Source organism: Clarias gariepinus, chromosome 4, assembly GCF_024256425.1.
Source record: "Clarias gariepinus isolate MV-2021 ecotype Netherlands chromosome 4, CGAR_prim_01v2, whole genome shotgun sequence".
In the NCBI taxonomy this organism is placed as follows: Eukaryota; Metazoa; Chordata; class Actinopteri; order Siluriformes; family Clariidae; genus Clarias; species Clarias gariepinus.
Window position 1 is genome coordinate 23,807,596 of NC_071103.1, and position 7,343 is coordinate 23,814,938.

At 33.1% G+C, this 7,343-nt stretch overlaps 2 long non-coding RNA genes across 2 annotated transcripts; one reads left to right on the forward strand and one right to left on the reverse strand.

Annotated features, from left to right (window-relative positions):
• Positions 1-495: 495 nt before the first annotated feature.
• LOC128520354 (uncharacterized) lies at positions 496-2,133 on the forward strand. The gene is made up of 3 exons (XR_008357929.1): positions 496-661; positions 1,565-1,637; positions 2,037-2,133. It is a non-coding gene; the product is annotated as an uncharacterized LOC128520354 (long non-coding RNA).
• A 3,331-nt stretch (positions 2,134-5,464) lies between these two features.
• LOC128520353 (uncharacterized) lies at positions 5,465-7,096 on the reverse strand. The gene is made up of 3 exons (XR_008357928.1): positions 6,931-7,096; positions 5,961-6,033; positions 5,465-5,561 (listed from the first exon to the last, which is right to left on the reverse strand). It is a non-coding gene; the product is annotated as an uncharacterized LOC128520353 (long non-coding RNA).
• Positions 7,097-7,343: the final 247 nt, after the last annotated feature.

Here is a 7,343-nt window from a genome sequence, read left to right on the forward strand (position 1 = left end):
AAAATTTTCAATGGTTATGTAAAAAAACATTACTTTTAACTGGTAAAAACTAGCTCTGTTCTCAGCAATACGGTGGCCCAGAAGGGCAAATCATCTTACCCGAATATGTGTGTGTTTTTTCCCTTGTAAGTGTGTTTTTTTTTTCGTTGAAAATGTCCGCTTTTTCCCTTATAAATGTCGTTTTTTCCCTTATAAATGTGTTTTTTTTTTCATTGAAAATGTGCGCTTTTTCCCTTATAAATGTCGTTTTTTACCTTATAAATGTGTTTTTTTTTTTTTTTGAAAATGTCCGCTTTTTCCCTTATAAATGTCATTTTTTTCCCTTATAAATGTTTTTTTTTCCATTGAAAATGTGCGCTTTTTCCCGTGTAACTGTGCGCTTTTTCCCGTGTAACTGTGCGCTTTTTCCCGTGTAAATGTCTGCTCTTTACCGTTTGTGCGCAACTACTTCTTTCCCGTGTGAGAACTCTTTCTCCAGTATTTTGCAAGCTAAAAGCTAAAGCTAATGCGCAAAGGACTATGGGAGTGGGGTCAAAACGCAACTGAACACGGAACGTTTCCGGATATCAGCTCCAGGACTCAACATCATGGAGTATACAGTGAATTATAGCGTGATAAAGTTATAATTTTCACTAAATTTTCAACTGCACACAATTACCAGGTAATGTTTAATATATAAAAATTAATCAGATTTTTACTGTTTTAGGCACTAATGATAACTTTGTAGCAGTGTTAATACTATTGGAGTGTTTGGGGGAAATGCCGAGCCGAGTGTAAATGGCAGTGATTAAAAGGAATATTATCTCATTTAGACCATTAAACACTGATGTAAACCATCAGCTCCATGGCATCTCTGTAGTATACATCCACATATGGATTTATAAGCAAGCTAATATCACTATGCTAACCGCTAGCGCTTAGCATGGGGAAACTAGCTTGTTTATTAATATATATTAGTTTAATAGTGTATTTGGACACCTATACGTGATGTAAACAGTTAGCTCTATTGTTTTTGTAAAATGCCTGTCCAAATATGGATCTATAAGCAAGCTAATATCACTATGCTAACCGCTAGCGCTTAGCATGGGGAAACTAGCTTGTTTATTAATATATATTAGTTTAATAGTGTATTTGGACACATATACGTGATGTAAACAGTTAGCTCTATTGTTTTTGTAAAATGCCTGTCCAAATATGAATCTATAAGCAAGCTAATATAATTATGCTAAGCGCTAGCTTACTAAAAGAGCTAAGATAGCAGCAACTATTGCTAATTATCCCTGAGCTGCTCCTGTTATGTGCTAAATGTTACAGATGGTTAACGAATTGTTGTATGTAGTTTATTGGAGCTCCTGAGTGCCATATAATGTATACTGCTGTATAATGTAGTGGTTTTATCATAGCTAGAGATCTTCTGAATAGTTAGTTATGTGCTTACACAATGTATGTAACAGTCAAGAAAAGGGGCTTTTGTTCAGGTTCTATCTATTCTAGTCATTAAAGTCATTAAATATATGTTTATACTCCTTATAATATGTATGATTGTGTGTTTTTCTTCTCACAGTGAACTGTGTGTAAATCATCAACTGCCTGTGTATCAGCTGATTTCTACACCAGCTTTACATCCTGAGCAGAAGGTGAGTTTTCTGAAGTATTTACCTCTCTTTTCAAGAACACCACTGAGCACATCTTAATCAGGGGACAGGGACACATTTCTCTTCATGAACATGTGTGTGTTAATGAATGGTGAAGATGGGGCCAAATTTTGCAGCAATCCTTAATAGCAAAACCAAGTAATTGGTTTTAATACACAGCATTACTAAAAGCTTGCATTCTATGAAATTTTGTGTGCGTGCCTGCCTGCGTGTGTCAAACTGATGTCATATGATGTCAAACATCATGAAGTGATATTAACTTGCTTATAAACCCATATGTGGATGTATATTACAGAGATGCCATGGAGCTGCATAGTAACACCATGAAGTCTTTTTACTAGACACTTATAATAACTTGTCTTTATTTCTCCCCTGTTGTAGATTGTCGTGGAGAGGACGGACCCTTGATGCTCTGCCTTTTTGCACCAACAATACATACATGTATTTTATTAATTTGTAAATAAAGTCTTTAATATAATTTTATAGTTGAGTATTTATTTCTAGTTTGCTTATTATTTAGCAAAACAGTTAAAGTGCATGTAAAGCATTGCTGCAAATGACACTGAATAGAATCAGATGTTACTCCACTCTGTGTGAGGGTACAGGCTTATATACAGTATGTGATTTTAGCATCAATAATGTTTTTCTACTAACTAAAGCATGCTGCCTTGGAGATATTAGTGACATCTCTCTTTCAGTTCGAACAACATATTCCATAATATTTATGAATACATTAATCCCATATGTTCAGCAGTTAAAACAGAGGTTCTTAAACATTTTACAGCGAAGGACTCCTTCAACTGTAAAACAAACACCTCTGCATACATTTACTTATAGTGCATTTCCAAAATTACATTTTTATGTTATTCAAAAAGTAAAACCTTTTGTTTTCATTTAAATGATTAATGATTAAATGATCCATGAAAATCAAAAATCTAGTATGTCAAAATATTAGAATATTTCACTTCGATCATGGGGAAGACTGCTGACCTAACAAGTTGTCCAGAAGATGATCATCTACACCTTCCAGAAGGAGTGTAGGCCCTCAAGGTCAAACTTTACCACCAACTATTTCACTGACCATGTTGTTGCTTGATTTGCCAGCCATCTCACCTGACCTTAGGTTTCATGGGAAAGATGAGCTGAAATCTGAGATAAATTTCAAGCTGAATGCTTCAAGTGTGATCTGCAAACATAACCAGGGTGTCATGTTTAACAGCTTAATGCAATGGGTTACATAAAAACACCAACTATTTGAAAATATGTAGGCTTATGAATAGTGGCAACGTATATCTACTGTATGTACAGTGAATGTATGTTCAAGAATAAGAGTATCATAAATTGACCAATAATTAAAATACACATGTAAACAATGAGTCTGTCATTTGAAATGCCGTTTATTTAAAAAAATTAGAATATTGTGCAAAAGTGTTTAAGTTTTAAAATTATTGGGGGGGAAACACATTCACAAGGGAAACGTCATACACATAGAAAAAAAAATCATAGAGCACAATAAAAAAATTATATATTCACAAGGAAAAAAATTATAAATTTACAAGGGAAAATAATACACTAACAAGGGAAAAATAATGCACTTACAAGGGAAAAATAATGCACTTACAAGGGAAAAATAATACACTAACAAGGGAAAAATTATGCACTAACAAGGGAAAAATAATACATTCACAACGGAAAATATATATACTTATAGGTGAAAAATAATACATTTACAAGGGAAAAATTATATACCTACAAGGGAAAAATTCCCCCTCGATAATACATGCTGTTTCCCTTGTAAATGTGTTTTTTTCCCTTGTGTGTGCTTTTTCCCTTGAAAATGTATGCTTTTTCCATTATAAATGTCATTTTTCCCCTTGAAATGTATGCTTTTTCCCTTATAATTTTGCGTTTTTTCTCTTATAAATGTGTGCTTTTTCCCTTATAATTGTGCTTTTTTTCTCTTATAAATGTGTGCTTTTCCCCTTATAATTATGCTTTTCTACCCTTGTAAATGTCCTTTTTTCCCTTAAAAATGTGTGCTTTGTTCCTTATAAATGTGCTTTTTTGCCCTTGTAAATGTCCTTTTTTTCCCCTTATAAATGTGTTTTTTTTACCCTTGTAAATGTGTTTTTTTACCCTTGTAAATGTCCTTTTTCCCCCTAAAAATGTATGCTTTTTTTTCTTATGTGTTTTTTACCCTTGTAAATGTGTGCTTTTTCCCTTGTAAATGTTTACTTTTTCCCGTGTACGTATATTATTTTTTTCTTGTATATGTGTGCTTTTTCACGTGTACTTATATTACCTTTTCACCTTGAAAATGTGTACTTTTTCCCATGTAAGTATATTATTTTTCCCTGGTGAATATAGTATTTTTCCCTTTTAAATGTGTATAATTTTTCCCCTCGTAAATGTATTATTTTTCACCTATAAGTATATAAATTTTTCCTTGTGAATGTATTATTTTCCCTTGTAAATTTATAATTTTTTTCCTTGTGAATATATAATTTTTTTATTGTGCTCTATGATTTTTTTTTCTATGTGTATGACGTTTCCCTTGTAAATGTATTATTTTTCACCTATAAGTATATATATTTTCCGTTGTGAATGTATTATTTTTCCCTTGTTAGTGCATAATTTTTCCCTTGTTAGTGTATTATTTTTCCCTTGTAAGTGCATTATTTTTCCCTTGTAAGTGCATTATTTTTCCCTTGTTAGTGTATTATTTTCCCTTGTAAATTTATAATTTTTTTCCTTGTGAATATATAATTTTTTTATTGTGCTCTATGATTTTTTTTTCTATGTGTATGACGTTTCCCTTGTGAATGTGTTTCCCCCCCAATAATTTTAAAACTTAAACACTTTTGCACAATATTCTAATTTTTTTAAATAAACGGCATTTCAAATGACAGACTCATTGTTTACATGTGTATTTTAATTATTGGTCAATTTATGATACTCTTATTCTTGAACATACATTCACTGTACATACAGTAGATATACGTTGCCACTATTCATAAGCCTACATATTTTCAAATAGTTGGTGTTTTTATGTAACCCATTGCATTAAGCTGTTAAACATGACACCCTGGTTATGTTTGCAGATCACACTTGAAGCATTCAGCTTGAAATTTATCTCAGATTTCAGCTCATCTTTCCCATGAAACCTAAGGTCAGGTGAGATGGCTGGCAAATCAAGCAACAACATGGTCAGTGAAATAGTTGGTGGTAAAGTTTGACCTTGAGGGCCTACACTCCTTCTGGAAGGTGTAGATGATCATCTTCTGGACAACTTGTTAGGTCAGCAGTCTTCCCCATGATCGAAGTGAAATATTCTAATATTTTGACATACTAGATTTTTGATTTTCATGGATCATTTAATCATTAATCATTTAAATGAAAACAAAAGGTTTTACTTTTTGAATAACATAAAAATGTAATTTTGGAAATGCACTATAAGTAAATGTATGCAGAGGTGTTTGTTTTACAGTTGAAGGAGTCCTTCGCTGTAAAATGTTTAAGAACCTCTGTTTTAACTGCTGAACATATGGGATTAATGTATTCATAAATATTATGGAATATGTTGTTCGAACTGAAAGAGAGATGTCACTAATATCTCCAAGGCAGCATGCTTTAGTTAGTAGAAAAACATTATTGATGCTAAAATCACATACTGTATATAAGCCTGTACCCTCACACAGAGTGGAGTAACATCTGATTCTATTCAGTGTCATTTGCAGCAATGCTTTACATGCACTTTAACTGTTTTGCTAAATAATAAGCAAACTAGAAATAAATACTCAACTATAAAATTATATTAAAGACTTTATTTACAAATTAATAAAATACATGTATGTATTGTTGGTGCAAAAAGGCAGAGCATCAAGGGTCCGTCCTCTCCACGACAATCTACAACAGGGGAGAAATAAAGACATGTTATTATAAGTGTCTAGTAAAAAGACTTCATGGTGTTACTATGCAGCTCCATGGCATCTCTGTAATATACATCCACATATGGGTTTATAAGCAAGTTAATATCACTTCATGATGTTTGACATCATATGACATCAGTTTGACACACGCAGGCAGGCACGCACACAAAATTTCATAGAATGCAAGCTTTTAGTAATGCTGTGTATTAAAACCAATTATTTGGTTTTGCTATTAAGGATTGCTGCAAAATTTGGCCCCATCTTCACCATTCATTAACACACACATGTTCATGAAGAGAAATGTGTCCCTGTCCCCTGATTAAGATGTGCTCAGTGGTGTTCTTGAAAAGAGAGGTAAATACTTCAGAGCACTCACCTTCTGCTCAGGATGTAAAGCTGGTGTAGAAATCAGCTGATACACAGGCAGTTGATGATTTACACACAGTTCACTGTGAGAAGAAAAACACACAATCATACATATTATAAGGAGTATAAACATATATTTAATGACTTTAATGACTAGAATAGATAGAACCTGAACAAAAGCCCCTTTTCTTGACTGTTACATACATTGTGTAAGCACATAACTAACTATTCAGAAGATCTCTAGCTATGATAAAACCACTACATTATACAGCAGTATACATTATATGGCACTCAGGAGCTCCAATAAACTACATACAACAATTCGTTAACCATCTGTAACATTTAGCACATAACAGGAGCAGCTCAGGGATAATTAGCAATAGTTGCTGCTATCTTAGCTCTTTTAGTAAGCTAGCGCTTAGCATAAATATATGCTTATAGATTCATATTTGGACAGGCATTTTACAAAAACAATAGAGCTAACTGTTTACATCACGTATATGTGTCCAAATACACTATTAAACTAATATATATTAATAAACAAGCTAGTTTCCCCATGCTAAGCGCTAGCGGTTAGCATAGTGATATTAGCTTGCTTATAGATCCATATTTGGACAGGCATTTTACAAAAACAATAGAGCTAACTGTTTACATCACGTATAGGTGTCCAAATACACTATTAAACTAATATATATTAATAAACAAGCTAGTTTCCCCATGCTAAGCGCTAGCGGTTAGCATAGTGATATTAGCTTGCTTATAAATCCATATGTGGATGTATACTACAGAGATGCCATGGAGCTGATGGTTTACATCAGTGTTTAATGGTCTAAATGAGATAATATTCCTTTTAATCACTGCCATTTACACTCGGCTCGGCATTTCCCCCAAACACTCCAATAGTATTAACACTGCTACAAAGTTATCATTAGTGCCTAAAACAGTAAAAATCTGATTAATTTTTATATATTAAACATTACCTGGTAATTGTGTGCAGTTGAAAATTTAGTGAAAATTATAACTTTATCACGCTATAATTCACTGTATACTCCATGATGTTGAGTCCTGGAGCTGATATCCGGAAACGTTCCGTGTTCAGTTGCGTTTTGACCCCACTCCCATAGTCCTTTGCGCATTAGCTTTAGCTTTTAGCTTGCAAAATACTGGAGAAAGAGTTCTCACACGGGAAAGAAGTAGTTGCGCACAAACGGTAAAGAGCAGACATTTACACGGGAAAAAGCGCACAGTTACACGGGAAAAAGCGCACAGTTACACGGGAAAAAGCGCACATTTTCAATGGAAAAAAAACATTTATAAGGGAAAAAAATGACATTTATAAGGGAAAAAGCGGACATTTTCAAAAAAAAAAAAAACACATTTATAAGGTAAAAAA